Source organism: Lolium perenne, chromosome 3 (assembly GCF_019359855.2).
Source record: "Lolium perenne isolate Kyuss_39 chromosome 3, Kyuss_2.0, whole genome shotgun sequence".
NCBI classification, from domain to species: Eukaryota; Viridiplantae; Streptophyta; class Magnoliopsida; order Poales; family Poaceae; genus Lolium; species Lolium perenne.
This window is the reverse complement of record NC_067246.2, coordinates 24,763,419-24,783,294: the sequence shown is the minus strand read 5'-3', so window position 1 is coordinate 24,783,294 and position 19,876 is coordinate 24,763,419. Positions and strand designations below refer to the sequence as shown.

The 19,876-nt window shown below is 44.3% G+C and overlaps 1 long non-coding RNA gene across 1 annotated transcript in view; it reads left to right on the top strand.

Moving 5' to 3' along the window:
• Positions 1 to 19,296, top strand: part of LOC127340965 (uncharacterized) — an 89,593-nt gene extending 70,297 nt beyond the window's left edge. Inside the window, exon 2 of the long non-coding RNA XR_011754688.1 lies at positions 19,236 to 19,296. This is a non-coding gene — a long non-coding RNA (uncharacterized lncRNA). The remainder of the gene's footprint in view (positions 1 to 19,235) is intronic.
• Positions 19,297 to 19,876: the final 580 nt, after the last annotated feature.

Genomic DNA, 19,876 nt, shown 5'->3' with positions numbered 1-19,876 from the left:
AATTTGGTTTGCATGATTGGTTTCTCTAGAGTCTAGATATTTTCTGGTCAGGTGTTTGAACAACAAGGAAGACAGTGTAGAGTCTTATAATGCTTGCAATATGTTCTTACGTGAGTTTTGCTGTACCGGTTCATACTTGAGTTTGCTTCAAACAACCTTGCTAGCCTAAGCCTTGTATTGAGAGGGAATACTTCTCGTGCATCCAAAATCCTTGAGCCAAAAACTATGCCATTTGTGTCCACCATACCTACCTACTACATGGTATTTCTCCGCCATTCCAAAGTAAATTACTTGAGTGCTACCTTTAAAATTCTATTCTTTGTCTTTGCAATATATAGCTCATGGGAAAATAGCTTAAAAACTATTGTGGTATTGAATATGTACTTATGTATGTTATTTCTTAATAAGTTGCTTGTTGAGCGATAATCATGTTTCTGGGGACGCCATCAACTATTTCACCTTTGTTGAATATCATGTGAGTTGCTATGCATGTTCGTCTTGTCTGAAGTAAGGGTGATTTATCATGATCAAATGGTTTGAGTATGCATATTGTTGGAGAAGAACATTGGGCCGCTAACTAAAGCCATGATCCATGGTGAAAGTTTCAGTTTGGACAATTAATCCTCAATCTCTTATGAGAATATTACTCGTTGTTGAATGCTTATGCATTAAAGAGGAGTCCATTATCTGTTGTCTATGTTATCCCGGTATGGATGTCTAAGTTGAGAATAATCAAAAGCGAGAAATCCAATGCGAGCTTTCTCCTTAGACCTTTGTACAAAGTGGCATAGAGGTACCCCTTTGTGACACTTGGTTAAAACATATGCTATGCAATGATAATCCATGTAAATCCAAGCTAATTAGGACAAGGTGCGAGCACTATTGGTAATCTATGCATGAGGCTTGCAACTTATAGGATATCTTATACATAACACATATGCTTTATTACTACCGTTGACAAAATTGTTTCTTGTTTTCAAAATAAAAGCTCTAGCACAAATATAGTAATCCATGCTTCCCTCTGCGAAGGGCCATTCTTCTACTTTATGTTGAGTCAGTTTACCTACTTCTTTCTATCTTAGAAGCAAACACTTGTGTCAACTATGCATTGATTCTTACATGTTTACCTATTGCACTTGTTATATTGCTTTATGTTGATAATTATCCATGAGATAAACATGTTGAAGTTGAAAGCAACCGCTGAAACTTATATCTTCCTTTGTGTTGCTTCAAAGCTTTCTACTAAGAATTTATTGCTTTATGAGTTAACTCTTATGCAAGTCTTATTGATGCTTGTCTTGAAAGTACTATTCATGAAAAGTCTTTGCTATATAGTTCAATTGTTTACTCATTATCTTTACCATTGCTTCGAACCGCTGCATTCATTACATGTGTTATACAATAGTATTGATCAAGATTATGATAGCATGTCACTTCAGAAATTATCCTTGTTATCGTTTACCCACTCGAGGACGAGTAGGAACTAAGCTTGGGGATGCTTGATACGTCTCAAACGTATCTATAATTTCTTATGTTCCATGCTACTTGTATGATGATACTCACATGTTTTATACATACTTTATGTCATATTTATGCATTTTCCGGCACTAACCTATTGACAAGATGCCGAAGAGCCAGTTGTTGTTTTCTGCTGTTTTTGGTTTCAGAAATCCTACAAAGGAAATATTCTCGGAATTGGACGAAATCAACGCCCAGGGTCTTATTTTTCCACGAAGCTTCCAGAAGACCGAAAGGATTATGAAGTGGGGCGACGAGGCGGCGCCACGCCAGGGCCGCGCGGCCAGGCTAGGGCCCACGCCGCCCTGTTGTGTGGGCCCCTCGCGTCGCCCCCTGACCTAACCTTCCGCCTACTTAAAGCCTTCGTCGAGAAAACCCCAGTACCGAGAGCCACGATACGGAAAACCTTCCAGAGATGCCGCCGCCGCCAATCCCATCTTGGGGGATTCAGGAGATCGCCTTCGGCACCCTGCCGGAGAGGGGAATCATCTCCCGGAGGACTCTTCATTGCCATGATCGCCTCCGGAGTGATGTGTGAGTAGTTCACCCCTGGACTATGGGTCCATAGCAGTATCTAGATGGTTGTCTTCTCCTCATTGTGCTATCATTGTTCGATCTTGTGAGCCGCCTAACATGATCAAAATCATCTATTTGTAATGCTACATGTTACGTTTGTTGGGATCCGATAAATATGGAATACTATGTTATGTTGATTATCAATCTATATATGTGTTGTTTATGATCTTGCATGCTCTCTGTTGCTAGTAGAGGCTCTGGCCAAGTTGATACTTGTAACTCCAAGGGGGAGTATTTATGCTCGATAGTGGGTTCATGTCTCCATTAAATATGGGGGAGTGACAACAACCACTAAGGTTGTGGATGTGCTGTTGCCACTAGGGATAAAACATCAATGCTTTGTCTAAGGATATTTGTGTTGATTACATTACGCACCATACTTAATGCAATTGTCTGTTGTTTGCAACTTAATACTGGAAGGGGTGCGGATGCTAACCTGAAGGTGGACTTTTTAGGCATAGATGCATGCTGGATAGCGGTCTATGTACTTTGTCGTAATACCCAATTGAATTTCACACTACTCATCATAATATGTATGTGCATTGTTATGCCCTCTTTATTTGTCAATTGCCTAACTGTAATTTGTTCACCCAACATGCTATTTCTTATTGGAGAGACACCACTAGTGAACTGTGGACCCCGGTCCATTCTTTTACATCGAATACAATCTACTGCAATACTCGTTCTTACTGTTCTTCGCAAACATCATCATCCACACTATACATCTAATCCTTTGTTACAGCAAGCCAGTGAGATTGACAACCTCACTGTTACGTTGGGGCAAAGTATTTTGGTTGTGTTGTGCAGGTTCCACGTTGGCGCCGGAATCCCTGGTGTTGCGCCGCACTACACTCCGCCACCATCAACCTTCAACGTGCTTCTTGGCTCCTACTGGTTCGATAAACCTTGGTTTCTTACTGAGGGAAAACTTGCCGCTGTACACATCACACCTTCCTCTTGGGGTTCCCAACGGACGCGTGATGTACGCGTATCACACCATCTTGAGGACGTCTCTTTATGTGGATGACGCAGCGGTTTTCGTGGCACCTTTCAAAGAGGATATCCAAAATTTGGCGTCCATCCTCCAAAACTTTGGTGACACATCCGGCCTTTGCAACAACTTCCAAAAAAGCGTCGCTGCTCCCATTCAATGTGGGGCCGTTGACCTCGACTACATCCTTGAAGGAATGCCGGAAAGCCGTGTCACCTTCCCGATGCGTTACCTTGGCGCTTGAGAAGGAGAGATTTGCAACATCTTGAGGACAAGTGTGCCGACAAGCTTCCTTCATGGAACGGAAACCTTATAACCACCGCCGGAAGGACCGCTCTAGTTAAGTCGGTGATTGCATCACAAGCCGTCTACTACCTTACTCCGCTCGCCATCCCGCCGGGCACTTTAAAGTCCATCAATAAGTTGGAGCGGGCTTTCCTATGGTCCGCCAAAGACACCACCACCGGGGCCAAGTGTAAGGTAAATTGGGACAAAGTTTGTCGTCCGAAGAAGTTTGGAGGTTTGGGGGTCCTCCACATGGGAAAATTTGCGATGGCCCTTCGTCTTCGTTGGCCATGGCTCAAATGGAAAGACCCAACCAAAATTTGGATTGGCTCCGGAAATCCGTGCTCCGATGAGGATATGGAGTTGTTCTATGCCGCCACGACCATCACCTTAGGGAACGGAAAGAAAACACCCTTTTGGCACGCACCTTGGTTACACGGTACGAGACCAATCGATATTGCACCTTTGATCTATGAGAGCTCCAAGCGCAAAAAATGGAAAGTGGCACAAGCTCTTCACCAGGAGGCTTGGATTGACAAGATAGACCTACACAGTGACTTCACCATGGAACATTTATTACAATTTATTGATCTTTGGACTCATCTTCAAACCGTCCTCCTTCACCCCGATAGAAATGATGAGATCACTTGGAAGCTCACACAAGATGGGTGCTACACCGCCAAATCGGCCTATGACATGCAATGGTTCAGCCTCATATATTCACCCTTGGACAAGATGGTCTGGAAAGCGTGGGCGCCGCCTAAGACAAAATTCTTTGCATGGCTTGTGTACCAAAATAGGATTTGGACGGCCGATCATTTGACAAAGCGTGGTTGGCCAAATTGTGGGCTTTGTCCACTATGCAAGCAATGTACGGAGACCGTCGACCACCTCTTCATCAATTGTCGTTACACAACCCGACTTTGGAACTCCATCAAGCAATGGTTGGCAATCGATGTGGGGCAACAACATCACAATGGCAACAACCTCTCCGTCACCGAGTGGTGGGATAGTATGGCGGGAGACCAAGCAAGAAACCGCAAGGCCATGGCCTCCATCACCCTTCTTGTCACGTGGGAAGTCTGGAACGAGCGTAATGCTAGGGTCTTTCATAATAAGAGCGCACCGTTCCATGTAATGCTAGATAGGGTTAAGAGGGAGGCGCGCCTTTGGGTCATTGCGGGCGCCAAGAGAATGGGACAAATCATGCCGAGAGAGTAGGCTTTTTTTTTTCTTTTTTCGGTCCCAAACATGTTTCTGTCATGTAAAACTCCTTCTTAATCAATAGATTGGGGCAAAGCTTTTGCCCCCGTTTCAAAAAAAAATTGACATAATCGATGCACCCATATGTAATCATGATATTTACTCATGCAGCTTTTCAAGAAAAAATTCGACTATGTGTCCTACACAAAAAAAGAAGAAGGGGAACTTTGTTATATTGTGAATGGCATATACATGACGAAAAGTGTTTTTAGCTCCCGAGCTCCAGTGCTCTCGCTATGTTAAGAAAAATTTAAAAATATTTTTACAAGTTATAAAAATCATGAAAATAATTCTGAAGACTGTCATTGATACATTCCACAATCATGCAAAATCCCAATTCAAAATTCTTTTTATTTTGAGCTACATAAAAATGACAAAATCAGATATGTTTTGAATATTTGAAAATGACTACTCAGATCTACAATTTTGTCATTTTTGTGTAGCTCAAAATATTAAGTATTTGAAATTGTTTTTTTGCACGTTTGTGGGATACATCATTGACTATGTGCAGATTTTTTGCATAATTTTTTCAAACTCAAAAATATGATTTTTGAATTTTTTTTAAAAAATCGAGATCACTGGTGCCCATGTGCACCAAATCTCTGTCCATATACATGACTCCTACTATCTTGTGAACAGTATAATTTTTTGTTTTTATGTAGGCTACATAATTCAATATTTTAGGTTCAAATTTGACATACACATATGTAGGATAATGTTGCATAGAAAACAAAAATTTTCCTACCGCGAACACGCAATCCAAGCCAAGATGCAATCTAGAAGACGGTAGCAACGAGGGGGTATCGAGTCTCACCCTTGAAGAGATTCCAAAGCCTACAAGATGAGGCTCTTGTTGCTGCGGTAGACGTTCACTTGCTGCTTGCAAAAGCGCGTAGAAGATCTTGATCACGATCGCTTTCGGCGCCACGAACGGGTAGCACCTCCGTACTCGGTCACACGTTCGGTTGTTGATGAAGACGACGTCCACCTCCCGTTCCAGCGGGCAGCGGAAGTAGTAGCTCCTCTTGAATCCGACAGCACGACGGCGTGGTGTCGGTGGCGGTGGAGAACTCCGGCGGAGCTTCGCTAAAGCTACGCGGGAGATATGGAGGAGAGGGGGGCGGCTAGGGTTTGGGAGGGGGTGGCCGGCCACTTCAATGGGGCGGCCAACTTGTGGTCTTGGGGTGGTCGGCCCCCTCCCTTGGCCCCTCATTATATAGGTGGAACCCCAAGTGTTGGACTCCAAGTCTTCGAATAAGACCCGAAACCAAAACCTTCCATATGAAAAGGAAACCTACCTAGGGTGTGAATCCCACTTGGGGTGGGATTCCCCCCTTCCATATGGGGGGTGGCCGGCCCCCTAAGGGGGAGTCCACTTGGGACTCCTCCCCCACTAGGGTTGGCCGGGACTCCACCTTCCTTGGTGGTTTCTTCCGGACTTTTCTAGAACCTTCTAGAACCTTCCATAGAACCTTCCGCATCATTTTAATTCACATAAAATGACATCCTATATATGAATCTTATTCTCCGGACCATTCTGGAACTCCTCGTGATGTCCGGGATCTCATCCAGGACTCCGAACAAATATTCGAACTCCATTCCATATTCAAGTTCTACCATTTCAACATCCAACTTTAAGTGTGTCACCCTACGGTTCGTGAACTATGCGGACATGGTTGAGTACTCACTCCGACCAATAACCAATAGCGGGATCTGGAGATCCATAATGGCTCCCACATATTCAACGATGACTTTAGTGATCGAATGAACCATTCACATACAATACCAATTCCCTTTGTCACGCGATATTTTACTTGTCCGAGGTTTGATCTTCGGTATCACTCTATACCTTGTTCAACCTCGTCTCCTGACAAGTACTCTTTACTCGTACCGTGGTATGTGGTCTCTTATGAACTCATTCATATGCTTGCAAGACATTAGACGACATTCCACCGAGAGGGCCCAGAGTATATCTATCCGTCATCGGGATGGACAAATCCCACTGTTGATCCATATGCCTCAACTCATACTTTCCGGATACTTAATCCCACCTTTATAACCACCCATTTACGCAGTGGCGTTTGGTGTAATCAAAGCACTGTTCAAAAACTAGGCCGATTCAACGATTACTAGGCCGATTAATCGCTACTAGGGGCTTGACCGTGTCGATTACCATTAATCTCTTGTGTTAATCCTTTAGCCCGATTAATCAGTCCGAAAGTCCGATTACTAGGTATTTTCCCGATTAACTACCACACTTGGTCAAAAAAGTTACAATATTTTCAATGCATATCGCTAATACAGGTGTTACCCCTCCCCAATAAAGCAGATTTACAATATTTTTCTAGGATTTTAGGCTTTAGAGAGGTAGGGAGAGACATATAGAGGCTCATATACTATTATTTTTATTATATAAATTTTTTTAAGTGCTAATTTATGTAGGTTGCACCGATTAATAGCCGACCGATTAAATCAGTTAATCGTCCGAATTCCGATTAATCGCTACTCCCAAGCCGGCCGAGCAGTTAACGATTACCGATTTCCTTAACATTGAATCAAAGTACCTTTCCGGTATAAGTGATTTACATGATCTCATGGTCATAAGGACTAGGTAACTATGTATCGAAAGCTTATAGCAAATAACTTAATGACGAGATCTTATGCTACGCTTAATTGGGTGTGTCCATTACATCATTCATACAATGATATAACCTTGTTATTAATAACATCCAATGTTCATGATTATGAAACTAATCATCCATTAATCAACAAGCTAGTTAAGAGGCATACTAGGGACTTCTTTGTTTGTCTACATATCACACATGTACTAAAACATCGGTTAATACAATTATAGCATGACATATAAACATTTATTATAAACATAAAGAAATAAATAATAACCACTTTATTATTGCCTCTATGGCATATCTCCTTCAACATACTGTAAGGGTATATTGCTCCTATGTGTGGTTTTGGTAATTAATGACAACCCCTATGGACTAATGTTTTCATTGAGTTTATATGAATGAATATTCCATAGGTGCTACTTGTACTCCATGTGTTGGATTCAAGTATGGATGCCATGAAGATAAAGGTATACCTTGTGTATTGGCATCAAGATCATTGATGTCTACGCCCCCCTCCTTTTCCTGTAGACAGTGTTGGGCCTCCAAGAGCAGAGGTTTGTAGAACAGCAGCAAGTTTTCCCTTAAGTGGATCACCCAAGGTTTATCGAACTCAGGGAGGAAGAGGTCAAAGATATCCCTCTCATGCAACCCTGCAACCACAAAGCAAGAAGTCTCTTGTGTCCCCAACACACCTAATAGGTGCACTAGTTCGGCGAAGAGATAGTGAAATACAGGTGGTATGAATATATAGTAGCAGTAGCAACGGCACCAGAAAAGTGCTTTGCCCAGGACAGTAAACAAGCAGTAGTAACGCAGCATTAGTAACGCAGTAAAACAGTAAACAAGCAGCAATAGCAGTATTTAGGAACAAGGCCTAGGGATCATACTTTCACTAGTGGACACTCTCAACATTGATCGCATAATAAATAACTCTTTCTCATATGTGCTACATACACTCTTTTGTTGGATGATGAACACATTGCGTAGGATTACACGAACCCTCAATGCCGGAGTTAACAAGCTCCACAATTCAATGTTCATATTTAAATAACCTTAGAGCATAATAGATCATTGCAAAATAAACCAAGAACTAACATAGTGCACACACTGTCCACATTACACTATGAAGGAGGAATAGATCACATCAATACTATCATAATGATAATTAACTCCACAATCTACAAGAGATCATGATCATAGCCTACGACAAGAACCACATGGTGCACACACTAGTCACCTTTACACCATGCAGGAGGAATAGACTACTTTAATAACATCACATGAGTAGCACACAACCAGTAGCGATACAAAGCTCATCATATGGATCTCAATCATGTAAAGCAGCTCATGAGATCATTGTATTGAAGTACATAGGAGAGAGATTAACCACATAGCTACCGGTACAGCCCCGAGCCTCGATGGAGAACTACTCCCTCCTCATGGGAGACAGCAGCGGTGATGAAGATGGCGGTGGAGATGGCAGCGGTGTCGATGGAGAAGCCTTCCGGGGGCACTTCCCCGTCCCGGCGGCGTGCCGGAACAGAGACTCCTGTCCCCCAGATCTTGGCTTCGCGATGGCGGCGGCTCTAGAAGGTTTCTGTGGGTTTCGTCGAACGTGATAGGGTTTTCGCGACGGAGGCTTTAAATAGGCGGAAGGGCAGCCTCGGAGGGGGCCTGGGGCCACCACACCATAGGGCGGCGCGGCCCCCCCTCTGGCCGCGCCAGGGTGTAGTGTGGGGCCCCCAGGGCTTCCCTCTGGCGGTTCTCGGGTGTTCTGGATGCTTCCGGGCAAAATAGGAACCTGGGCGTTGATTTCATCCGATTCCGAGAATATTTCGTTACTAGGATTTCTGAAACCAAAAACAGCAGAAAATAGGAACTGGCACTTCGGCATCTTGTTAATAGGTTAGTTCCAGAAAATGCACGAATATGACATAAAGTGTGCATAAAACATGTAGATAACATCAATAATGTGGCATGGAACATAAGAAATTATCGATACGTCGGAGACGTATCTGCATCCCCAAGCTTAGTTCTGCTCGTCCCGAGCAGGTAAAACGATAACAAAGATAATTTCTGGAGTGACATGCCATCATAAACTTGATCATATTGTAAACATATGTAATGAATGCAGCGATCAAAACAATGGTAATGACATGAGTAAACAAGTGAATCATATAGCAAAGACTTTTCATGAATAGTACTTCAAGACAAGCATCAATGAGTCTTGCATAAGAGTTAACTCATAAAGCAATAATTCAAAGTAGAGGTATTGAAGCAACATAAAGGAAGATGAAGTTTCAGCGGTTGCTTTCAACTCGTAACATGTATATCTCATGGATAGTTGTCAACATAGAGTAATATAATAAGTGCAATATGCAAGTATGTAGGAATCAATGCACAGTTCACACAAGTGTTTGCTTCTTGAGGTGGAGAGAAATAGGTGAACTGACTCAACATTAAAAGTAAAAAGAATGGTCCTTCAAAGAGGAAAGCATCGATTGCTATATTTGTGCTAGAGCTTTTATTTTGAAAACATGAAACAATTTTGTCAACGGTAGTAATAAAGCATATGAGTTATGTAATTTATATCTTACAAGTTGCAAGCCTCATGCATAGTATACTAATAGTGCCCGCACCTTGTCCTAATTAGCTTGGACTACCGGATCATCGCAATACACATGTTTTAACCAAGTGTCACAATGGGGTACCTCTATGTCGCCTGTACAAAGGTCTAAGGAGAAAGCTCGCATCGGATTTCTCGCTATTGATTATTCTCAACTTAGACATCCATACCGGGACAACATAGACAACAGATAATGGACTCCTCTTTTATGCATAAGCATGTGGCAACAATTAATTTTCTCATTTGAGATTGAGGATATTGTCCAAAACTGAAACTTCCACCATGGATCATGGCTTTAGTTAGCGGCCCAATGTTCTTCTCTAACAATATGTATGCTCCAACCATAAGGTGGTAGATCGCTCTTACTTCAGACAAGACGAACATGCATAGCAACTCACATGAAATTCAACAAAGAGTAGTTGATGGCGTCCCCAGTGAACATGGTTATCGCACAACGAGCAACTTAATAAGAGATAAAGTGCATAAGTACATATTCAATACCACAATAGTTTTTGAGCTATTTGTCCCATGAGCTATATATTGCAAAGGCGAATGATGGAATTTTAAAGGTAGCACTCAAGCAATTTACTTTGGAATGGCGGAGAAATACCATGTAGTAGGTAGGTATGGTGGACACAATTGGCATAGTGGTTGGCTCAAGTATTTGGATGCATGAGAAGTATTCCCTCTCAGTACAAGGCTTAGGCTAGCAAGGTTGTTTGAAGCAAACACAAGGATGAACCGGTGCAGCAAAACTCACATAAAAGACATATTGTAAACATTATAAGACTCTACACCGTCTTCCTTGTTGTTCAATCTCAATACTAGAAATTATCTAGACCTTAGAGAGACCAATTATGCAAACCAAATTTTAGCATGCTCTATGTATTTCTTCATTAATGGGTGCAAAGTATATGATGCAAGAGCTTAAACATGAGCACAACAATTGCCCAGTATCACATTATCCAAGACATTATAGCAATTACTACATGTATCATTTTCCAATTCCAACCATATAACAATTTAACGAAGAAGAAACTTCGCCATGAATACTATGAGTAAAGCCTAAGGACATACTTGTCCATATGCTACAGTGGAGCTTGTCTCTCTCCCACACAAGCATTTATTCAAACAAAACAAAAACAAAAACAAACCGACGCTCCAAGTAAAGTACATAAGATGTGACCGAATAAAAATATAGTTTCAAGGGAGGAACCTGATAAATTTGTCGATGAAGAAGGGGATGCCTTGGGCGTCTAAGCGCTTGAGTCTTCTTGATATATGCAGGGGTGAACCACCGGGGCATCCCCAAGCTTAGAGCTTTCACTCTTCTTGATCATAGTATATCATCCTCCTCTCTTGACCCTTGAAAACTTCCTCCACACCAAACTCAAAGCAAACTCATTAGAGGGTTAGTGCATAATCAAAAACTCACATGTTCAGAGGTGACACAATCATTCTTAACACTTCTGGACATTGCCCAAAGCTACTGAAAGGTAATGGAACAAAGAAATCCACCCAACACAGCGAAAGAAGCAATGCGAAATAAAAGGCAGAATCTGTCAAAACAGAACAGTCCGTAAAGACGAATTTTAAAATGGCACCAGACTTGCTCAGATGAAAATTCCCAAATTGAATGAAAGTTGCGTACATATCTGAGGATCACTCACGTAAATTGGCATAATTTTCTGAGTTACCTACAGAGAATTTTTCCCAGATTCGTGACAGCAAAGAAATCTGAAACTGCGCAGTAATCCAAATCTAGTATGAACCTTACTATCAACGACTTTACTTGGCACAACAATGCAACGAAATTAAGATGAGGAGAGGTTGCTACAGTAGTAAACAACTTCCAAGACACAAATATAAAACAAAGTACTGTATCAAAATAACACATGGGTTATCTCCCAAGAAGTTCTTTCTTTATAGCCATTAAGATGGCTCAGCAGTTTTAATGATGCACTCGCAAGAAATAGTAGTTGAAGCAAAAGAGAGAATCAAGAGGCAAATTCAAAACACATTTAAGTCTAACATGCTTCCTATGCAAAGGAATCTTGTAAATAAACAAATTCAAGAAGCATAATGCAACAAGCATAGAAAAACTAGACAAGCTCAACTTCAAGATTTTAAGCATATAGAGAGGTGTTTTAGTAACATGAAAATTTCTACCACCATATTTTCCTCTCTCATAATAACTTTCAGTAGTGTCATGAGAAAACTCAACAATATAACTATCACATAAAGCATTCTTATCATGAGTCTCATGCATAAAATTATTACTCTCCACATAGGCATAATCAATTTTATTAGTTGTAGTGGGAGCAAATTCAACAAAGTAGCTATCATTATTATTCTCATCAAGTGTAGGAGGCATAGTATTATTATCATAAAAATTACTCTCCATAGTAGGCGGCACTAAAAGACTAATATCATTATAATCATCATAAATAGGAGGCAAAGTATCGTCAAAGTAAATTTTCTCCTCAATGCTTGGGGGACTAAAAAGATCATGCTCATCAAAACCAGCTTCCCCAAGCTTAGAATTTTCCATATCATTATCAACAATGGTGTTCAAAGCGTTCATACTAATATTACTACCAGCATGCAAATAAGATTCCATAGGTTTTTTAATTTTCGCATCAAACAATCCATGTTTTAAATCAGGAAATAGAATAAGAAGCTCATTCTTGTCCATTATGCCAAACTAGTGTAAACAAGAAACAAAAAGATGCAATCGCAGGATCTAAAGGAAATAGCTTCGAGTACTTACAACGGCGAAAATAGCTTAGTAGCCGAGATCCGGAGTGTGAGTACCTTTTACCTTTCCTCCCCGGCAACGGCGCCAGAAAATAGCTTGATGTCTACGCCCCCCTCCTTTTCCTGTAGACAGTGTTGGGCCTCCAAGAGCAGAGGTTTGTAGAACAGCAGCAAGTTTTCCCTTAAGTGGATCACCCAAGGTTTATCGAACTCAGGGAGGAAGAGGTCAAAGATATCCCTCTCATGCAACCCTGCAACCACAAAGCAAGAAGTCTCTTGTGTCCCCAACACACCTAATAGGTGCACTAGTTCGGCGAAGAGATAGTGAAATACAGGTGGTATGAATATATAGTAGCAGTAGCAACGGCACCAGAAAAGTGCTTTGCCCAGGACAGTAAACAAGCAGTAGTAACGCAGCATTAGTAACGCAGTAAAACAGTAAACAAGCAGCAATAGCAGTATTTAGGAACAAGGCCTAGGGATCATACTTTCACTAGTGGACACTCTCAACATTGATCGCATAATAAATAACTCTTTCTCATATGTGCTACATACACTCTTTTGTTGGATGATGAACACATTGCGTAGGATTACACGAACCCTCAATGCCGGAGTTAACAAGCTCCACAATTCAATGTTCATATTTAAATAACCTTAGAGCATAATAGATCATTGCAAAATAAACCAAGAACTAACATAGTGCACACACTGTCCACATTACACTATGAAGGAGGAATAGATCACATCAATACTATCATAATGATAATTAACTCCACAATCTACAAGAGATCATGATCATAGCCTACGACAAGAACCACATGGTGCACACACTAGTCACCTTTACACCATGCAGGAGGAATAGACTACTTTAATAACATCACATGAGTAGCACACAACTAGTAGCGATACAAAGCTCATCATATGGATCTCAATCATGTAAAGCAGCTCATGAGATCATTGTATTGAAGTACATAGGAGAGAGATTAACCACATAGCTACCGGTACAGCCCCGAGCCTCGATGGAGAACTACTCCCTCCTCATGGGAGACAGCAGCGGTGATGAAGATGGCGGTGGAGATGGCAGCGGTGTCGATGGAGAAGCCTTCCGGGGGCACTTCCCCGTCCCGGCGGCGTGCCGGAACAGAGACTCCTGTCCCCCAGATCTTGGCTTCGCGATGGCGGCTGCTCTGGAAGGTTTCTGTGGGTTTCGTCGAACGTGATAGGGTTTTCGCGACGGAGGCTTTAAATAGGCGGAAGGGCAGCCTCGGAGGGGGCCTGGGGCCACCACACCATAGGGCGGCGCGGCCCCCCCTCTGGCCGCGCCAGGGTGTAGTGTGGGGCCCCCAGGGCTTCCCTCTGGCGGCTCTCGGGTGTTCTGGATGCTTCCGGGCAAAATAGGAACCTGGGCGTTGATTTCGTCCGATTCCGAGAATATTTCGTTACTAGGATTTCTGAAACCAAAAACAGCAGAAAACAGGAACTGGCACTTCGGCATCTTGTTAATAGGTTAGTTCCAGAAAATGCACGAATATGACATAAAGTGTGCATAAAACATGTAGATAACATCAATAATGTGGCATGGAACATAAGAAATTATCGATACGTCGGAGACGTATCAATCATCGGTATGAAGATATGTATATCTGATATGATCAAGAAGAAGAAATTAAGATGGAGTTCTTATGTGGAACTCAATATTAGTCATGCTCTATCTTAAGTGAGTATGTGAATATACAAGGTTGAGTTGGGCAAGTTCAAGATGAGCATCTCAAGTGAATCACATGCTTGAAGCTTGCCATCCATTTGGTGATAATGGACTTGTGAAGATATGCATCAATGAAGCTTTCCCATCATAGTGTATGGGGGAGCATTTGTGAGTCTTCACAAAGCAACAATGATCAAGTGAGGCATTCCGGCTTGTGTAGAGCTTGAAGAGTTATCATCAAGATCAAGCGGGATGCGCAAGGCAAAGGTATGGCCTTGCTAGATTTTCCTTTTACCGGTCTCAAGGTGGTTGTTGGGAGACCGGATTGTAGGATAGATAGCCGCACTATTAAGAGGGGCTTTCGGTTGGGTAACTTGATCACATCGTCTTAGGGAGCTCAATCCTTTGCATACTTTGCATATCCTTATTGCTTCTTGGTGTTTCTATGTGTAAGGTTCTTGAGATTGTTGCTAGCTTTACAACAAGCCCAAGTTCATCGAAAACGGAGTTCGCATGCATCTTCTATTGCGTTTTCGAGGTTGGGTGATTTTATCGGTTATTCATGATATAAGGTTCTAAATTTTATATTTATGATAAAATCCCCTCCTACAGATTCTTGTATTTTCACTTTCCATAGGATAGCATTTGTTCTTATCTCTCAAACAAAATTGGTTTCATTCGAATCGGAGTTCGGGAGCATTTGTTATTAAAGAAAAAGTAAAAGAAGAAAAAAAAGAAAAGGGGAGGGGCCAGCCGGCCGACCGGGCCAGCCACCGGCCCACCCGGTCCACAACCAGGCGCCAACCAGACCGAGCCAGGCGCCGGCCCACCCGGTCGAAACCGTCTTGGGCACCTGTGGGCCTGGCCGCTTCCTCCGGCCCTGCTGCCGGCCACCGACCAGCCCGCCCGGCGCCGGCCCCGGCCGGACCGGCCACCCCGCCGGCTGGGCCTCAAAGCCCCGCGCGGCCCACCCAGCGCTCCCCCACGCCTAACTGCCGCCCAGTGCGGCACGCAGCCCCGCCCGGCTGTTGGTCCGGCTGGGCCGGATCCCAGGCCGGCCTCCTCAGTGCCTGGTCCGGTCAGCCGGCTGGGCATTTTTTTCTGGCCGTTTTTCTTGTCTTTTTCTCTGTTTTTCCCCCAACGGGTATACTTGCTCCCTAGCTATAAATAGCCCTTTCTTCCACCTTGAGCAAGTTAGTTCTTCCATTCTCTCTCCTCCATTGTTCCATTTTGAAGAACTTGCTCTCCCCTTTGATTCCTCCCATAACTCTTGCTATTTCTTGAGGGATCTAAGAGAGGAGATCTAGATCTACATCCCCACCAATCATTTTCTCCTCTAAGTGAGGGGAACCCTTTGGATCTAGATTTTGGAGTCTTTTGTTGACTTTCCCCATTGTTCTTCCTCTCCAATCTCATCTTAGCATTTGTTGCTTGGGTGGGATTTGAGAGTGAAGGACTTGAACACCTCTAGTGTTCTTGCTTTGCATCATTGCATAGTGTTGAGCTCTCCACCACGATTAGTTCGAGTGAGAGACCGTGAGCTTGTTACTCTTGGAGGAAGACCTCCTAGTTGGCTTGGCGGTTGGTGCTCCGGTGATCTCTTCAAGAAATTGTGAAGAGGCCCGGGCTTCTCCTTCGTGGAGCTTGTGAAGTGGTTGTGGAGCTTGCCATCTCCGGAGCGGAGGAAAAGCTAACCATAAGGAAAGGGCCATTATCCTTCGTGGGTGTGGTTCGGAGAATAGGGTGAGCCTTCGTGGCGCAGGGAATCCTTCGTGGGACCTCCACTCCTCCAAACATGACGTACCTTCTTGCAAAGGAAGGGAACACGGGAATACATCCTCATCTCTGCGTGCCTCGGTTATTTCTATACCCGAGCTCTCTTTCCTTGTGATAGCCATCGTGCTTGAAGTACATATATCTTGCTATCACTTGTGCTACATATATCTTGTGCCTATCTTGCTTAGCTCTAGTTGCTATTGTTACACTTAGTTGGGCTTAGCATATTTAGGGTTTGTGCTTGTAAACTAAACGATAGTTTAATTCTGCATTATTACAAGACGAATCCGTAAGAGTTTTTAATTGCCAATTCGCCCCCCCCCCCCCCTCCCCCCCTGTAGGCGACATCTCGATCTTTCACATACCTGCATACATTCCCTACCCATATAATTTACGACATATATTTTAGTACTTTTTGACGTATTTTCTTAACAGGACATGCGTACCTAGGAGACAAAAATCCACGCCTGGTCTAGTCGTATCTATCTAGGTGGATCGGATAGGGCATATTTTGCCCCCAACTTTAAAAGATTTTCTGGAGGAGGACATATTTTGCCGGAAAATATATCCATGCTGATGGGTGCCAAGCAGCCCATACATCCATTCTTTTTGTAGTAATTCCAAAAAAAGATTTTAAAAATCTTAATTCTTTTGGGAACCAAGATGATAAAGTATTGTACATGTATATAAAAAAATCGCGAGGGAATTACTCTCATTGAATCCTAGGTAAAAATCCAAAATTGAAAATTTTCAAGCTATATTAGTCATAAATTTGTCATTTTTTCCCATGATAGCACGGGAATCATTGAAGCCCAAGTATATTAGCGAGTACAATACTTAATCACCTTTATTTCCAGGAGGGTTTAGAATTTTTTTCAAATTTTAAAATTATTACGAATTTTAAAGTTTATGGGATGCATAGCACCCATGTGCCAAAAATACACATCCATATTTTGTCCCCAGACAATCTTTGAACGGTCCAGAAAGATTTGATTGCATTTACTTCCCTAATAGTACAAGTTGGGTGGATCGGATAGGCCTCACATAATGCAGGATTCATTGCCAAGCTGCATGGATGGTTACACTCGATCTAAGAGCATCTCCAGTCGCGTCCCCCAAACCGTTCCGCAAAGGGATTTGGGGCGCGCCGGACAGAAAATGCGTTCCAGCCGCGTCCCCCAAAGCTCTTTTTTGTCCGGCGCGCCCCTATACGGTGTCCGGCGCCCCGAGCCCGTCCCCGTCCCACAGGGGACGCTCCGGGGACGCCGGACACAACGAAAAGCGAGGCCAACCGACGCGGGGCCGACCCGTCAGCGGCACAGGGAAAATTCGTCTCACACTCCCGCCAAATCCCGCCGCTTCCGCCAAATCGCGCCTATACCGCCGCGCACAGGCCTCCCAAAACATATCCCGCCGCCGATTCATTTCTCCTATCCCGCCGATTTCTTTCTCCCTCCCGCCGTCCACCCGCCGCCGCTACCCTCTCCCCATTCCAGGGCGTCGCCGACAGCCCCCAAAAAGATGGCGAAGAAAGCGGCCAAGAAGCCGCCGGGCAATGCGACGATAGGGGCGAAAGCGCCGTTCGCGAAGCCGCGGAAGGCGCCGGCTGCGAAGAAGAAGCCTGAAGGAATGACCGAAGATCAATGGCAGCAAGATTGCCTGCGCCGGAAGCTATCGACGGCGGAGCGGAAAGGACGGAGGGCGGTGGAGCTGGAGAAGAAGGCTCAGGCGGCGCGCCAGCACCAGCACGTAATGGCCGGGTGTATCGCCGCCACCAACGCGAGCCCATGGAGTACGTCCATGCCGGTGTAAGTTCCCGGAGTGATCTCTCCGTCGCAAGCCGCCTTCTACAACGACGGCCCCTCCGCCACTCCCGGGTGCGTGACGCCTAACTTGTCGCCGCACTACCAGGATGCGCTGCCGCACAACTTCTTCAAAGGCCAGATCCTCGACGACATCGAAGCCAAAATGGCGGCGGCGGACGCGGCGGCCCTGGCAGCGGCAGCGGCAGCGCAGCAAGAGCAGGCTGACGCGTCTTCTACTGCTACAACTGTGTCGGCCTCCGCGTCGGCGACGGAGCAGACGCACCATGCACAGGAACAGGCAGATCGCGACGAGGTCGTCGTGCTCGACGGGCCTGCGTCGACTCAGGACACGACGCCGTCGACCAACCCCTTCCCCTTCTTCTAATTTGCATGCACCACCGGTCTGTAATATGATCGCGCGCCCAGTACTTTGATCGATCGCCGCTACTCTGATCGCGACGAATCGGCGGGAACGATCTCTTTTGAATGCATCTATTTGAATTTCTGATTGGGGGCGGCGTTTGGGGGACGCGGCTGGGGAGCGACGTCCCCCAAACGCGGCACCAACAAAACACGTCCCCCAAACGCTCGATCCGGCGCGGTTTGGGGGACGCGACTGGAGATGCTCTAACTCCACGTATATACACACAGCTAGCAATGGATGGTGACGTGTTTCTTATCGACCGGTCTCAGTGGCCGGCTATTTATACGTGCTACCTATCCAGCTTCAGATTCACAGCAAAATTTCAGCCATGAATATGAAGAGGTGCCTCAGCGCTTGCATTCTACTGATGCTTTCGCTCGAAGGAGCCCTCCTCGTCGTCGGCCGACCCTCCCACGCCGCCGCGGCCGCTACCACCATTCGCCTCCCCAGCGACACCCAAGGTACGTGTTGCATCTGCAGCATGCCGTCAATCTTCGTTTCCTTGCCCGTTTTCTAGTGTGTGAACATCACCGATGTCTGTTCCTTGAGGTCTTGCAGCAGCGGCGTCGACGAGGCCGTGGGACTGCTGCAACTTCGCACTGTGCACCAGATCTATCCCGCCGTACTGCCGTTGCATGGACGAGGTGGACCATTGCGCCGCCACCTGCAAGGACTGCGCAGCCTCCACGTCGGACCCTTCCCGCCACATCTGCCAAGACATGTTCATCGGGTTCCCCGGGCCCATGTGCACCGACGAGGCTAACAACGTCGGTAACTAGTGCTCACGGCCTCGTCGGCGCGCGTTCATCGCCCGATCGCCACCGACAGTGGTGCGTGTTGCTCGTCTATATCTTCACGGATGCGTGAAAGAATAAAATAAAGGTCGCCTCTTGCAATATGTATGGTGTGTCAGCCAACTATGAATAAAGACGGTTTAAATTCACGTGCATTACTTTCTTTTCCAGCAAGTACTTTTTCTTGCGAAACAACCTACCAACTTAGGGCTCACATACATACACTCACTCTTATAAACACATGAACACACACACTATTCTTATGAACATCTCCGAGAGATTGAGTTCCAAAAACTAATTCAACGTGTCTTGAGTATGATGAAGTTACTACATACGTCTCTATCCACGAGAACGTCGCCACCCATTAAAAAGATATTTTTCTTTTATAAGATACCAAAGTGTTAAATCTAAGATTTGAACTAAGCATCCAACCACATGTTGATTCTTAATTTCAACAAGTACTTGTACAATGCGATTCTAAGTTATTACTAGTATGTAAAAATTTAGTACTCTTCAGTCCTACATACTTGCCTTTGAACCAGTAACAAATACTTAGAGCCGGAAGAAATAGTTCAAAAAGTAAATATACAATCTTGTACTGTTGGAATCGATTTAGATTTTAGGAAAGGATGGACCCGAAAACAAACACAAGTCTAGTAAAAGAAGGTGTCCCCGGTTGATTACCATATAGACCGCTAAATTTCCTGAAAACGATGTCCATGAACTGTC